Raw genomic sequence first — 16,479 nt, forward strand, 5'->3', positions numbered from 1 at the left:
AAATGTACGGACTATGGTATGAAGATTAGCATCTCCAAAACGAAAGTAATGTCAGTGGGAAAGAGATATAAACGGATTGAGTGCCAAACAGGAGGAACAAAGTTAGAACAGGTGGACGGTTTCAAGTACTTAGGATGCATATTCTCACAGGATGGCAACATAGTGAAAGAACTGGAAGCGAGGTGTAGCAAAAGCTAATGCAGTGAGTGCTCAGCTACCATCTACTCTCTTCTGGAAGAAGGAAGTCAGTACCAAGACTAAGTTATCTGTGCACCGTTCAATCTTTCGAACAACTTTGTTGTATGGGAGTGAAAGCTGGGTGGATTCAGGTTACCTTATCAATAAGGTTGAGGTTACGGATACGAAAGTAGCTAGGATGATTGCAGGTACTAGTAGATGGGAACAATGGCAGGAGGGTGTCCACAATGAGGAAATCAAAGTAAAACTGGGAATGAACTCTATAGATGTAGCAGTCAGGGCGAATAGGCTTAGATGGTGGGGTCATGTTACATGCATGGGAGAAGCAAGGTTACCCAAGAGACTCATGGCTTCAGCAGTAGAGGGTAGGAGGAGTTGGGGCAGACCAAGAAGAAGGTACCTGGATTCGGTGAAGAATGATTTTGAAGTATTAGGCTTAACATCAGAAGAGGCACCAATGTTAGCACTGAACAGGGGATCATGGAGGAATTTTATAAGGGGGATTATGCTCCAGACTGAACGCTGAAAGGCATAATCAGTCTTTGATGATGATGATGATGATGATGATGATGATGATGATGATGATGCACCTCTTTAATGGTAGCATTTCCACGCACGGTAAGAAATGTATTTTTTAAAATTTCTAACAGAGCAGCCAAACAGATATTATCATAGATTAAACTTTGAAAATGCTTTCAAAATCAAATAATTTCATAAAAATTTTCATACCGTACTTCACTCACTTATGGGACTGGATTTCAAAAAATCTGAAACATGTCTTTTTTATTTGCAACTGAGAAGTCAAAAACCAATTTTAATAGATGTAGCTATAAAATGCCTTAGTTGTTCTTTAATAATGATGTATTTTCAAAACACCTTTCACTCACTATTTTACCCCCTTAGTCGTTGAATTTCCACAAATTTTGCAGCATGCATTTCTTTATTTCTGACTGAGAATCCAAATACCAACTTCTGTAGTTCTAGCTTCAAAACTGCCTTAATGGCGACATATTTTCAAGAAGCCTTTCGTTCCCTATTTCACCCCCATAGGAGCAGAATTTCGAACAATTCCGTCTTAAACAATGTCTGTAGTATAAAATCCACACCCTCTCAAAATCTGAAGTTTCTATCCTTAGCGGTTCTGGCTGGGCGTTCATTTGGCAGTGGATGAACCTGGTCGTATTTTGAGCCCTAGGGTTTGAATTTCCAAAACCAGTGCAACACGTATTTTTTCATTTCTGAGAAGCCAAAAACCAGATTTCAAAGATTTACTTTTAGAAACACTTTCAAAATGAATTACCGCCATAAAACATTTCACCCCCTATTTCAACTCCTTAGCGGTTGAACTATCAGAAACGCTGAAACATTTATTTTTTTGAAATTCGTAATCGTGAAGTCAACTACCAATTTTCACAGCTGTAGCTTTGAAAATATTTTAGTAGTTCTTTGATAAATATTTATTTTTAAAAAAACTTCCACCCACTATTTGACCTCATAGGTGTCCATAAATGCTGAAACACGAATTTATTTCTGATCCAAAAACTAAATACCAATTTTCGTAGGTCTAGCTTCAAAATTGACTTAATAGCGACATTTTTTTAAAAGAAACCTTACATCCCCCATTACAGACCCTTAGGGGTGGAATTTTGAAAAATCCCTTCTTAAACGACGCCTACAGTTTACGACCAACACCGTCTGCCAATTTAAAGTTTCTATCCTTAGCGGTTTGAGCTGGGCGATGATGAGTCAATGAGGGGACATTCCCTTTTATATACAGAGATTATTAATCAGTAACATCAAATTGTACACTAATTTATCACTGTCATTCGGCTAAAAAGATGCAATTTAGACAAAAATCTCAAACATCGACCGAGCAAATTCCCAATTTTGGCGAATTAAGAAACATTTGTGTGTGTGGGGGGGGGGGGGGGGGGGGGAATGCCATCAGGATGTGACGCACATTTAGTACTGAAGACCTTCATGAAAACAAGGAAACTATCTTCAAAAGATATCCAACAAAATACAATAATTACATCTGTGTTTTTTTTTGTCCTTTTGCTAGCGGGAGAAACGACTGAAACGGAAATGAAAACTCTGACATGGGTTCGACATTCCCGAAAAAAACTGTATCGCACGGTTGATCGATTTAATTGCATTCAGACTGAGTTTATACACTGCTGTAATACAACACTTAACAATATTATGGTCGAATAACACGTAATTGTCTGTGACACGTTCATTGTCTGAGACGGCACGTGTGATACGTCGGGTTATACTGGTCACCCAGCATTAATTACGTCAATTAAAGCTCCAATAGCATCATTATGACGGTCTATAGTTTCATTTGACTTACTACGGTCGACATGAAGAGCGCGGAGGCAGCCCGTACTGACTAGCACTGCTAACAAAGTATTGTCTCAACAATGACTAATCAGCCGGCAGTTGCACGCTTCCCCCAGCAGTGGGGTGGCCGGCGCGTGTCTGACCCACCTGTATCGCGTGGCTATGTAACTAAATCATCTGATAATATCGCTGTTCCGGAAGAACAATGACAACTACAAAACTCACCAAATCGAGGTTATAGCACAAGACATCTCAGAAAAAGGTAGAGCATGCAGTGAAAGATCGTCAGAACTATAGTTCATACATAGTGCCGCTAGAGGGTAGTTGCGCCTTTGTGGAAATATCGATTGTTGTGACTTGGGTTGGAAAAAACATTGACGTAATTGTCAGTTGTGTGTTTCAGTTTGGTGAGTGTATCCAGTGAAATAACGACAGAAGTTATGAATACTGCGAAATCATTCCCAGCTAAAATCCTTGGTGCAATAACGACGTAAGTGTACATTGTGTCATTGCTTTCCCGATGTTTCAATAACTTCTGCGTCGTAATTGTTCAGAGTCATTGTTTCCTCAACATTTAAATAACTCTTTTGTCATAACTGTTCTTCGCGTCATTGTTGATATGAAAATAGCTTTTTAATACATGAAGGTCAACTTCATTTCCGTTTTATAGGGATAAAAATGAGCGACCGAGAAAATAAAGATTACGCAACTTGCTCTTCAAGGGCTAACGGAGGATAACAAAGGGACATGGAAGTAAGCTGTTCCATGATAAGTGAACCACAAGCACGGGTGAGCAGTACTGAGCAACAACTATCAAGCCCATACTGTGAAATAACAGACAAGCAAGTGAGCAAGATGGAGTCACAGGCATCATCATCTAAAGATAATCCAAGGTACCACAAAGTTTCAAATGTGTATGCGGTTGAAAGGGCAAGCGCGACAAAATCAGTTCTGAAAAGGCTGACATTAACATCCCCTTTGCCGAGCAGCACTTCCCATAGCAGTTCAGATTTGTCCTCTGGCTCAAGTGAATCATTCATCAAGCAGCTATAATCGCCTAAATCAAGTGAAAAATCAATCGTCCATAACGAAAAATCTCTTATTAAAAAGCCTGAAAAAGAATTCGAAATGTTAGCAACTGGGGCAAAGTAAAAGCCAAAACGATGGGAAACAGTGGGAAAGTTATACATCACGTACGGGTAAAATTGTCAAGGCTCGAAAAAATGGATGCTCCATGAACTGATAAATGTATCCACTCTTGTACAAAGAAGGTAACAGAAGACGATAGATGTCAGCTGTTCACGAATTACTGGGCACTAGGGTCGTTACAAAGACAAGGGGATTTTCTGAATACATGCATTGAAACGCTCGTTCTCAAACATCGTCGCATTACTGCCCAAGAACCTAGAAAGTCGAATTGAGTTTTCTGCTTGGTGAAAGATAAGCAGAAGATTCTTGTGTGCAGAACATTTCTTATAAACACAAAACCGAAAGGCAAATCTGTACTGTTATCGAAGCGAAAAGGACTGGGACTCGGATGGCAAGTGTGGACAAAAGGGGACAACATGGAAAACACCAGAAGACTGATCCCGAAATCTTGGAGTCTGTTAGGAATCACGAAGTCAATTCCCCCATATTGAGAGTTACTCTGTAAGAAGTGACACAACAAGAGTATTCGTCGATGGTGGCTTATCCATCGCAGAAACGCACAGAAATTACTTTTCAGAGTGATCCTCCGCTGACCTGCCAGCTGTGAACTATGACGCCTACGCGGCTATATTCAATATCGAATTCAACATCGGATTTTTTGTTCCAAAGAAGGATCAGTGCGACAGATGTGAAGCGTAGGTTAGAGGGACCCCCCTTGGGCGAAACGATAAAATACCTGACGGCTTACCAGAGAGGACATTATCATCGTTGATAAAGAACGTCCGTCCTCAGAGACCAAAAACAGGAAAAGTTAACGTAATATTGGTAAACTGCAGGAGTATCCAGGGCAAGGTTCCTGAATTAGTATCTCTTATTGAAGGAAATAGTGCGCATATAGTATTAGGAACGGAAAGTTGGTTAAAACCGGAAGTGAACAGTAACGAAATCCTAGACACAGAATGGAACATATACCGCAAGGATAGGATAATCGCCAATGGTGGAGGCGTATTTATAGCAGTAAAGAATTCAATAATATCCAGTGAAGTTATTAGCGAATGCGAATGTGAAATAATCTGGGTTAAGTTAAGTATCAAAGGTGGGTCAGATATGATAGTCGGATGCTTCTATAGACCACCTGCATCAGCAACCGTAGTAGTTGAGCGCCTCAGAGAGAACCTGCAGAACGTCGTGAAGAAGTTTCGTGATCATACTATTGTAATAGGGGGAGACTTCAATCTACCAGGTATAGAATGGGATAGTCACACAATCAGAACTGGAGCCAGGGACAGAGACTCTTGTGACATTATCCTGACTGCCTTGTCCGAGAATTACTTCGAGCAGATAGTTAGAGAACCAACTCGTGAGACTAACGTTTTAGACCTCATAGCAACAAATAGACCGGAACTTTTCGACTCCGTGAATGTAGAAGAGGGTATCAGTGATCATAAGTCAGTGGTTGCATCAATGACTACAAGTGTAATAAGAAATGCCAAGAAAGGAAGGAAAATATATTTGCTTAACAAGAGTGATAGGGCACAAATCGCAGAATATCTGAGTGACCACCATCAAACGTTCATTTCTGAGGAAGAGGATGTGGAACAAAAATGGAAAAAATTCAGAAACATCGTCCAGTACGCCTTAGATAAGTTCGTACCGACTAAGGTCCAAAGCGAGGGGAAAGATCCACCGTGGTATAACAATCATGTACGAAAGGTACTACGGAAACAAAGAAAGCATCATAGGTTTAAGAGTAGTCGAATCATAGCTGATAAGGAAAAGCTGAACGAAGCGAAAAAGAGCGTAAAGAGAGCAATGAGAGAAGCATTCAACGAATTCGAACATAAAACATTGGCAAACAATCTAAACAAGAACCCTAAAAAGTTTTGGTCATATGTAAAATCGGTAAGCGGATCTAAATCCCCTATTCAGTCACTCGCTGACCACGATGGCACCGAAACAGAGGACGACCGAAGAAAGGCAGAAATACTGAATTCAGTGTTCCGAAACTGTTTCACTGCGGAAAATCGTAACACGGTCCCTGACTTCAGTCGTCGCACGGACGCCAAAATGGAAAATATTGAAATAAACGATATCGGAATTGAAAAACAACTGCTATCACTTAGTAATGGAAAAGCATCCGGACCAGACGAGATACCCTTAAGATTCTACAGTGATTATGCTAAAGAACTTGCCCCCTTTCTATCAGCAATTTATCGTAGATCGCTGGAAGAACGTAAAGTACCTAGCGACTGGAAGAAAGCGCAGGTCGTTCCCATTTTCAAGAAGGGTCATAAATCAGATGCGCATAATTATAGGCCTATTTCGCTTACGTCAATCTGTTGTAGAATAATGGAACATGTTTTGTGTTCTCGTATTATGACGTTCTTAGATAATACAAATCTCCTTCATCATAACCAACATGGATTCCGCAAACAGAGATCATGTGAAACTCAGCTCGCCCTATTTGCCCAAGAAATTCACAGTGCCGTAGACACTGGCGAGCAGATTGATGCCGTATTCCTGGACTTCAGGAAGGCATTTGATACGGTTCCGCACTTACGTTTAGTGAAAAAAATACGAGCTTACGGAATATCGGACCAGGTTTGTGATTGGATTCAGGATTTCCTAGAAGAAAGAACACAACATGTCATTCTTAACGGTTCAAAATCTGCAGATGTAGAGGTAATTTCGGGAGTACCGCAGGGAAGCGTGATAGGACCTTTATTGTTTACAATATACATAAATGACTTAGTTGACAACATCGGTAGCTCCGTGAGGCTATTTGCAGATGACACGGTTGTCTACAAGAAAGTAGCAACGTCAGAAGACTCGTACGTACTCCAGGCGGACCTGCAGAGGATTAATGCATGGTGCGACAGCTGGCAGCTTTCCCTAAACGTAGATAAATGTAATATAATGCGCATACATAGGGGCAGAAATCCATTCCAGTACGATTATGCCATAGGTGGTAAATCATTGGAAGCGGTAACGACCGTAAAATACTTAGGAGTTACTATCCGGAGCGATCTGAAGTGGAATGATCACATAAAACAAATAGTGGGAAAAGCAGGCGCCAGGTTGAGATTCATAGGAAGAATTCTAAGAAAATGTGACTCATCGACGAAAGAAGTAGCTTACAAAACGCTTGTTCGTCCGATTCTTGAGTATTGCTCATCAGTATGGGACCCTTACCAGGTTGGATTAATAGAAGAGATAGACATGATCCAGCGAAAAGCAGCGCGATTCGTCATGGGGACATTTAGTCAGCGCGAGAGCGTTACGGAGATGCTGAACAAGCTCCAGTGGCAGACACTTCAAGAAAGGCGTTACGCAATACGGAGAGGTTTATTATCGAAATTACGAGAGAGCACATTCCGGGAAGAGATGGGCAACATATTACTACCGTCCACATATATCTCGCGTAATGATCACAACGAAAAGATCCGAGAAATTAGAGCAAATACGGAGACTTACAAGCAGTCGTTCTTCCCACGCACAATTCGTGAATGGAACAGGGAAGGGGGGATCAGATAGTGGTACAATAAGTACCCTCCGCCACACACCGTAAGGTGGCTCGCGGAGTATAGATGTAGATGTACAAAGCGCTACAGATGAAGGCAAGGGAAAGCTACAAGAAGCATTTGAAGAACATCAGGAAGAAACCGAACTGAGGCGCATAGAAAAAAACTTGGATAAGGAATTGACTCAAAATAAGAAGATACAACTAGCTGTTTATGATTTACAAGCTGTCTTACCGGTATCAACGGCACAAACATCTGCCTTTTTCTACAAGTCGAGGCTCAACTGTTACAATTTCACAGTAAGTGTCCTTACATATATTTTTTTCACTGTCTGTTATTACTCTTGAAGTCTGTTCTACTTATTTTTGTTGTTCGTTGCTGGTCACTGAGATTGGAAACGACAAAATTACCTTTTTTTGTACGAGGTAGCAATAGCAACTTGTGTCTTACAATATCTTGAAGAGTTATCCAGTTGTGGAGGGCAACAGAAGAACAGGTAAGTACCATAAACTCAGACTATGATCCGCAGAAATCATGTAGCAAACAGTTTCCATTGTAAAAATCACATTGATTAAAATGTTCATTCTCGTCTATTCCAGATACATGACTGCAACGTATTTGTATGCAGTACAAAGGCTGGATATTTGGTTCATTACGCACAAGTATTTGATTCTTGGTCACACCCTGAACGAGGGAGACGCACTTCACCGCATCACTGAGAGAGCAGTTAAGAGTGCTAAGAAGGCAGGGCCAATTTATGTGCCCCATCAAATACAATCAGTCACCCGAAATGCGCGACAGCCAAGAGAAATGAGTTTTTCAGATTTCAATCACATTAAAGATTTGCATGATGAGATGGCTCCTTACATGTCCAAGGACGTGAAAAGGGAAGTGATGTGTTTCAGTATAAGAACAGCTACAAATAGTCCGCGTGGGGACGAGTTCTGTTCAAAGGGAGAAGAGGCGTGGAACAGGGAATGCATATGGGAGTAACCTGCTTATACTACAAAAATGACCCTCTCAGAAAACAAAATTCAACATTCAAACAATTTGGTTAACAGCAACATCATTCCTAAATATTACAAGGCCTTCTGTGATTCTATTTCCACATAAATGTAATTTGTTGCTTTTGTGTCATTTGGAAGCTCTTTATTAATCTTAGTATATTATTTTATGTCAGTTATAAGATGCAAATAATAAAAATGATAAAACAAAACTGTAAGAGCGAACAAAAAATTATTGTTTAGAGATATATTGCTTTTTTCCCCACACACCTTTAGTCCTATTTGTTAATTTCGATAACAATGTCGGAAGAAAAATGACACTTAACGGGTTGCAAGGGGGTGAATGGGATGCTGTTTGAAGGAAATAATTTTTGTATTTTGTAGAGAATCCTTAGTGTCACAATTAGGCCAACTTCCGATTGCATAGATAATTTTTCTGTTTTATGAAGTTTTTAAAAATGTCGTTTGGTTTTCTGCCTCTCCTGTAAACTATTCATTTTGACAGCTATGTCACTGTTCTCCTGGAACGGCGAATTATGTTGTACGAAACGCGTAATATAACTGGGTTCTTTAATGGGACCAAAGGAATCTGTGGAAGTGGGATAACTTCGGGCTGCTACAGAATGCTTCGTCCCGTCAGCTACTATACTCCCTTAAAATGACTGTGACTGACGGTTCAGTGAGTCGAGTGGTACAGAGCAGACGATACCCCCGAGAATACAAGGCCGACAACAGTTATGACGCCACGCTCAGCGGGCCACGTGTGCTGCAACATAGCTTGGCACGCTGTCGCCAGTTAGTCGCGAAATACACATCCACCTTTCTCCAAATGAGCTATGAAAACCAGAAATTTAAGCATACTGTAAAACAAACCATGTAGCTTACCTACATTTGTTAGCAACCACTTCATTCACAAATGTAAATATTTCGTACCAATGTTTTCTCTAAACGTTATTATGTGATAATCTGCCGGTTACGTCTGTTATATGAATATGTTCACTCGATCTCTGGGATTGAGTGATTCCTCTCTTACACCCTCTTCATTCACTCTTTCCCATGGGGAGCGACCGCCTGTCGTTGAGGGTAGCATTCATCTCACGCTAGGTGAGGAGAACTCTACGTCACCGTGACGTAAATAACCTAAATCGACTACATGAGTGCGTATATCGATCTTTGCGATTGTACCGATAACGTCAAAGCTGAATGTAAATACATGTGGACAAACGAAGTGACAGGAGTTATCTGTTACGCTCATCCCAGTTGAATTAATTATTAAGCTGTAATCCCAACAATTTGGGGTGGTATTGTGTGTTTCAGGAACATAATGAATGTCTGAACGAAGGAACCATAACGAAAGTAAGAAAAAGCTTTTAGTCAATTTTTTAAAAAAAATCCGATGAACCGTGAATAAATCGTGTGGATACGAACGTGAAATAATTAATTATTAAGCTGCAATCCAAATAATGTAGGATGTTATTGTGTGTGTCATGAACATAACGAATATCTGAATGAAAGAATCATAACCATAACGAAAGTGTCTTGTTATTTTTCTAGCCTAAAATGAATGCTACCCCATTAAAAAAAAAATCTGATCGTGCATAAATCCTGTGGATAGAAACATGAAATAATTAATTATTAAGCTGCAATCCAAAGAATGTGGGATGTTATTGCGCGTTTCATGAACATAACGAATATCTGAATGAAGGAAAGATAACCATAACGAAAGTATCTAGGCATATTTTAGTCCGATTAATCGTGCATAAATCATGTAGATAAAAACGTGAAATAGGGAGAAATTAAAGTTTGTCGTATTTTTATAAAAGCCAATGAATTGTACATAATTCATGTGGGCTGAAACGTTAAACCGAGAAACTGAAGTTCGAAGTAATTCCGAATGTTGCTGGAAATATTAAAACCATCTAGTGCCATTTAATTTTGCCTTCATGTTGTAAATCAACAATGAACAGTGCAGATTCAAGACGCACACAACAGTCGATGTATAGAGAATGCACACAACAGTCGATAGGAACAGTCGATAGGACAACTCGTGAAACTCATGATGACGCGTGCCTACGTCACGTTGACGATGAATGCTACCCTGTCGTTGAGGGGACAGACGCTTGGCTGTTTCTGCCAGGGCCAGGGCAGCAGCTGGCGCGAGGAGGTGGCGCGGTGCGAGCGCAGAACTGCTGTGATCTGCGCTAGCGGCGGCTGGCTACCTCCTCCAGCTGTCTGACACCCTGGTCATGGTAGCAGCAGGGCGCTGACGCGGAGCATGGCTTAGGGGCTAAGAAAATGATTTTTCAATTAATGGGCAGCATCACACCTGTCAGTGAAACGGAATGCAAATGTCTCAAAAATTTGTCACTGTTTCCCTAAGAGAACTTCTATGGTCGCTCAACTTTGTACTGTCAGCAAAGGTGGACAATGAAATACGTATGTATACATACACACACACACACACACACACACACACACACACACTTTGTTTTTGTAAACAGCTAAATTCTCAGACAATCGGGATGCGTTAATTACTTAAAACATGCAATGGCATAAGTTGTCACGGACTTTGCAGTTAGAACTTCAAGGGGCACTGTAGTTTCCCCTCAAGTATATCTAGAAGTGTGAGTACAAATTTTTATTTATATATATATATATATATCCTATGAAAAAGCCGAGTATATAGAACACAAACATAATACAGAAAATTTTATGAAAACAAAGTATGGAAAAATTAAGAGAGTTGATAGATTCAAATACCTGGGGGAGTGGATCCAAGCCAATGGACTGGATAACACAACAAATAAAGAATAAAAAAGTTAGAATTTGCATATAAATTAACACAAAACTACTACAATAAGAAATCAATATCCATACAAACGAAGATTAAACATTATAATTCAGTTATTAGGACACAAGCAACATATGGATCAGAGTGCCTAACATTGAATAAGAAAGGTGAATTAGGAGAACTAGAAAAAAAAGAGAGAAAAATATTAAGAAAAATTCTAAGTCCTGAGAAAAAACAAGGAAAATAGGTGGATTAAAAGGAGAAATGAAGGCCTATACAAAAATACAGAAAAGATCACAGATACAAGGAGGAAGAGACAGCTAAAACTTTATGGACATTTAAAAAGAATGGAAGAAACACGTATTACAAAGAGAATTTTTAATTACATTAGTAAGCTGAAAAAAACTGTAGGATAAATAGACGCAGTAAAGAAAGACGCCAACAAAATAGGTGTTACAGAATAAATAATGTGAGACAGGAATAGCTTTAGGCTACTTATAGAAAATGCAAACTATCAAGAAGATGAGCCAAAACCTCAACCCAAGAGAGTGGGGTAAAACTAAATCAATATATCTTCAAATTTCAGAAAAGAGCTATATGAATCATAACACATAGCTCTCCAAGAACTCATTGTTTCAAAGAACTGCAAATACAATACCATCACTGTATATTTATAAAAGCATTCTGTGTACAAGAGCACATATGAAAAATGTATGTACAAATGAGGACTGCCATAATAATAATACTAGAACTCTTAAGAATTTGTATGTAGAAAGGGTAAGGACAACACAAACCCAAAAGCATGTAAGTTATTTTGGAATAAAAAAGGAAATAATAGATACAGTAAAATTTAAGACTGAGCTTAAAAATTACCTTTTAAGCAAAACTTTCTATGACGTAGATTAGTACTTTGATTGTGTGTAAATTTATTGCCAAAAGTTTTAATTTATATGTCTAAATTTGTACTTTTAAAAAATGCCTTGAAAGTGATATTCCATTATTATGCCTGTAGTACTTGTACTAGTATGATAACTTTGTTGTGACAATTCCTACATATGAGCAGTTGGTGAGAAAATGAAGTACTGGGAAGGACGGAAGAAAAAAGGAACACCATAAGTCTTAAGTTGTATGCGGTCCATAGCTGGGCAAATTCATAAAATATATATATATATATATAATTTATTTCGTTATTGTTTATACTATTTCTTATTATATTATATATTATTTTGTTATTTATTTTATTAATATTATTATTTATATTATATTATTTTTATTTATATTAGACTGTGCTCAAAAACTTCAGACTTTTTGTTTCTTAAGATTTTTCATGATACTGCAACACTTACCCTCGATTTTACACTTGTTTCTGAGTGCTGTGTGCACTGCATAATTCACTTAAAGAATAAAAGCACTTTATTATAGGCTGGCTCACCTTAAGACTACAAGCAATACAAATTAAGCAATAAAGAAAAATGTCAGACTGTGACCTGTGTTACATTTCACAGCATTTTCAAGATAGTGTGCCACACATTTCATTTTACACTTGCCACTGATCACAGTACGTACCGCATCATTCATTTATAATGTACAAGCATTTTACCTTGCTCACCTGGAGTTCATGACAGGTAACAACTGGCAGTGAATATTATGTACTAAAAGAAAATTTCAGACCATGCCATAAAAATTCTGAGTTTTGTTCCTGAGCATTTTCAAGACACTTAGCAGCACTCACATTTCATTTAACTCTAATCACAGAGCACACAATGCACTGCATCAAAAACAGTTTGTATTTGATATATGTGGAGGGAAGTAATAAGAAATACAGATTAAACAGATAAAAATAGAAAATCTTACTTGTGACAAAGTGTTTAAAATTTCCTTTTCTTCGATCCTTGAAGAGGCTGCACAAAATTATCTTTATTTTCCTTTTTGCAAAACTTATTCCATTCCATAATTACAGTGGTCCTAAATTTCCTTACACATTTCTGGTATAGTGTGTCGAGGGCAATAATTTTCACACCCACATCATTAGCCAGCCGTAAGTATTTTTTTTTTTTAAATGAGGTAAACTGCTACTGGTCTCTGATTCAGCAGCTTCATGAATAAATGTTATCGCAACAACTTTAGCAGCATCAAATAACTGTACTTACTGTCACAGGAAATTCACATGGGAATTTCAAGCTTCCTCCATCCAACTGTCATTAAATGCTTATGAGTCATCATAGAGCTACCAACTATCATGAAAGGCAATAGTAACTAGGAATATATGTTAAGAGTGGGACACTGAATTCAATATTTTTGAGTTCATCATTACTAATACTGAAATTACAACAAACGCACACGCACACACACACATTTACCACTTTGCTACAGTATTGAGTCATGAACTTTAAACTACACATAGTGTGCCAGTGTTTTGTGTGTTTCTAGGGACAGTCTACCATCCCTGAACTTAAATTCCTTCATTTGTCTAACAAAGTAATAAATTAATCTAGGGAACTACAACACATCTGCTATTTTATTGGTCAGAGGCTTCTGCATTTCTTACTTACAGTGCATTCCTTTCAGAGATGCTGTTAATATGACATCCAATCCTAACCCATCCTAATACAATTTATAAATTTAGCTGTACCCTGCCCCAAGTCAACCAAGCTACTTTTGACAATCACTGAACACTAGGGTGATCAGTTTAACATTTTACCTTTCTAAAGATGAAGGCCAGAGAGCTTTCACTGTCATTCCACAACTACATTTTAGTAGCTTGAGAGCTTTCACTGTCATTCCACAACTACATTTTAGTAGCTTTTGTCTTTTTATATCATGTTTCCCTAGCTGCAGCAAGAGACACATATCTAACACTATTAGGATTATCAAAATCTGCAAAACAAAATGTATGACTATGTTTCTTCACATTTATTCAGTTGTCTCACACACACTTAGAACCATGAATACTGTTATGTAGAAAAAACAGATCTTTTACTATCTGCAGGATGGGTACACAAAATCTGCTTGCATTGGATTTGCAAACCTATTAATGGATCATCATCTGCAACAATTGAAAGAGTCTGAAACCCATCAGCTTCTACACCTACTGCTAGTTTAAACAAGCTTTTTGCAGCTTCTTCAGAGCCAATGCATACACAACATTTTTATAGGAATAAAGAATGCTTTCAATAATGGTATATCAACTGTATCTAAAGTAATTCCAGTATCATCATCTGCCTTAAAATCTACATACGGTTTGATGTGAATCTCATCTAGCAGACATCACAAATAGTTCATGTGGTTTAGGATTCCTTAGGTTCACATTTTTATTACAGCTTTCTTCCCTTAATGAATTTGTATATGGTAAAATGACGAAACTAGACATCTTCAAAACCTTAAAAGGTATGTAGAGAAATAATAAAGAACATAGAATCATACACACTAGATCAAATTTATGACGAGTACTGGATTTAAGTAAATTTAATTTGCGACTTCAGAAATGAAAGAATCATATCTTTTCTTACCTTCTGTAACTGCTAAAATTTTAAGAAGGAAGGAATAGCTTGTGCAAGTCATTTCTCTGTCACTAATTAAATCTCTACATAACTTCAAAACACTTTCAACTTTAATTACACTACTAAGTCCCTAGGGAATACACAGTTTAACACTGAGGCTCGGGCAAACTGTTATGAATCTAATATCAGGTGGAGCTGTCTCAAAATTCAGGTACACGTTCGGTACATATTATTTTCTCACTTCACTCACTGTAACATTTTCAGTTTCTCTCACAAATTCATCATAACCAGGAAAACCGAATTTTTCACCTTTTTGCAGAAGCTGTTTCTATGCTTTCCGATATAGTCATTCTCAACCCATAACCACCACCTTCCATCCCCTGTTTTCTTTGACTTGAGGTACCCGTTGCACATCTTTTGTTCAATTCAAATAACTGGTACAGTTCGGTAACTAATACAACAAGACACCTTCTTTCAATCCAGGTTTTTCCAAAGGAACTGTTACTCCTTTCCAGGTATCTGCAGTATTTTCGAGAATGGGATCATTCAGAATTCCGTTTTCTTGATAAATCTGGAAAGAAAGCGAAAAGAAAATTATTCCAGAAAAAAATTGAAATGAAATAAATGAGATTTCACATTAGGAAAAGTATGCCAAACAGTTCTGATAGCAAACCTGGATCATTGCTTTTCCACAACCTTAAAATTATTTTGTTATTCATAACAAGCTACTCATCAAACGCAAAAATTTTTGGATCACAATCACTGTACAGAGCTGTAATTAATTAAGCTACAGACATTGTCACACACAGATTTATTTACAATTGAAACAATAGACATCAACAACGAAAGTCGTTTGCATAATACTTTCAACAAAGCTGTGCACTGATAATGGAGCCTTTGTGGTTATAATTTATTGTTACTTACAGCACATACGAGGTGAAATGAAACGTCATTTTTGTTATAAATAAAACTTTATAGTACCTGTCTCAGAATGTTCTAGTGGAAAGTTCTCGAGTGCAATAGCAAGAGTTTATTTCATCCTCAGTCCGGCGTCTTTTGCAAATTTTAAGACATATCTTTTCGCCAATTTGGAAGCAGCCAGTACAACCTGGTACACAGCACTTACTCTCCATGGTCTGACGCAAAGCAAATACTACGCGGTGGCGAAAGAGACGCGCAGTAAAACAACACACCCAGTACCTCACAGCCCAACAGGATTCTACGGTAGCCATACGCTACTGCCTGCTGCAGTGCTGCTGCTCCTGCTCCTCTGCTAGGGTTGCAAACGATACATCGATGCTTCGAAAACTTCGACGTTTCCACCACGAAGATGAGGTTTCCATCGACATTTTGAATGGCGATACATCGCTAATGCATCGATATCAAAGTACCTAAAATCATAGACATTGTTCAACAATTAATTTCCACCCGTGAATTCTCAGCCGTCGACAAGTCGAGTCTCGTAATACGTGGTGTACTACATTTATTGCTGTACTCGTGATTTGTGTAATTTTGAAGTAATAGGTAAGTAAACTACTCACATCAAAAATAGTTTTGTACCACCTCGGTTCCGAGAGTTCCGGAATCTGTACAGAAAATTGGAATAGAGATCAACATCACATTGTTCATGAAAACTACACATTGCATGCTGTAACGCCATCCAGCGAGACCTTCAGAGGTGGTGGTCCAGATTACTGTACACACCAGTACCTCTCATACACAGCAGCACGTCCTGTATTCGTCGCGCCATACCATCCCAAGTTCATAAAGGCACTGTTGGTCCAGATTGTCCCACTCCTCAATGGCGACTCGCCGTAGATCCCTCAGAGTGGTTGGGTAGTCACATCATCCATAAACAGCCTTTTTCAATCTATCCCAGGCATGTTCGATAGAGTTCATGTCTGGAGAACAAGCTGGCCACTCTAGTACAAGCTGGCCACTCTAGTCGAGCAATGTCATTATCCTGAAGGAAG

The 16,479-nt window shown here is 38.6% G+C and overlaps 1 long non-coding RNA gene across 3 annotated transcripts in view; it reads right to left on the reverse strand.

Moving 5' to 3' along the window:
* Positions 1-15,841, reverse strand: part of LOC124595128 — a 284,787-nt gene extending 268,946 nt beyond the window's left edge. Inside the window, exons 1-3 of one of the 3 annotated variants that reach the window (XR_006978178.1) lie at positions 15,488-15,815; positions 14,516-15,077; positions 13,905-14,385 (exon numbers count right to left, since the gene is read on the reverse strand). This is a non-coding gene — a long non-coding RNA (uncharacterized LOC124595128). Of the gene's footprint in view, positions 1-13,904; positions 15,078-15,487 lie in introns of those variants that run through there. The other 2 variants (XR_006978177.1, XR_006978176.1) reach the window with 2 other exon arrangements.
* Positions 15,842-16,479: the final 638 nt, after the last annotated feature.

The sequence above is a fragment of the Schistocerca americana genome, chromosome 2, assembly GCF_021461395.2.
Source record: "Schistocerca americana isolate TAMUIC-IGC-003095 chromosome 2, iqSchAmer2.1, whole genome shotgun sequence".
NCBI classification, from domain to species: domain Eukaryota; kingdom Metazoa; phylum Arthropoda; class Insecta; order Orthoptera; family Acrididae; genus Schistocerca; species Schistocerca americana.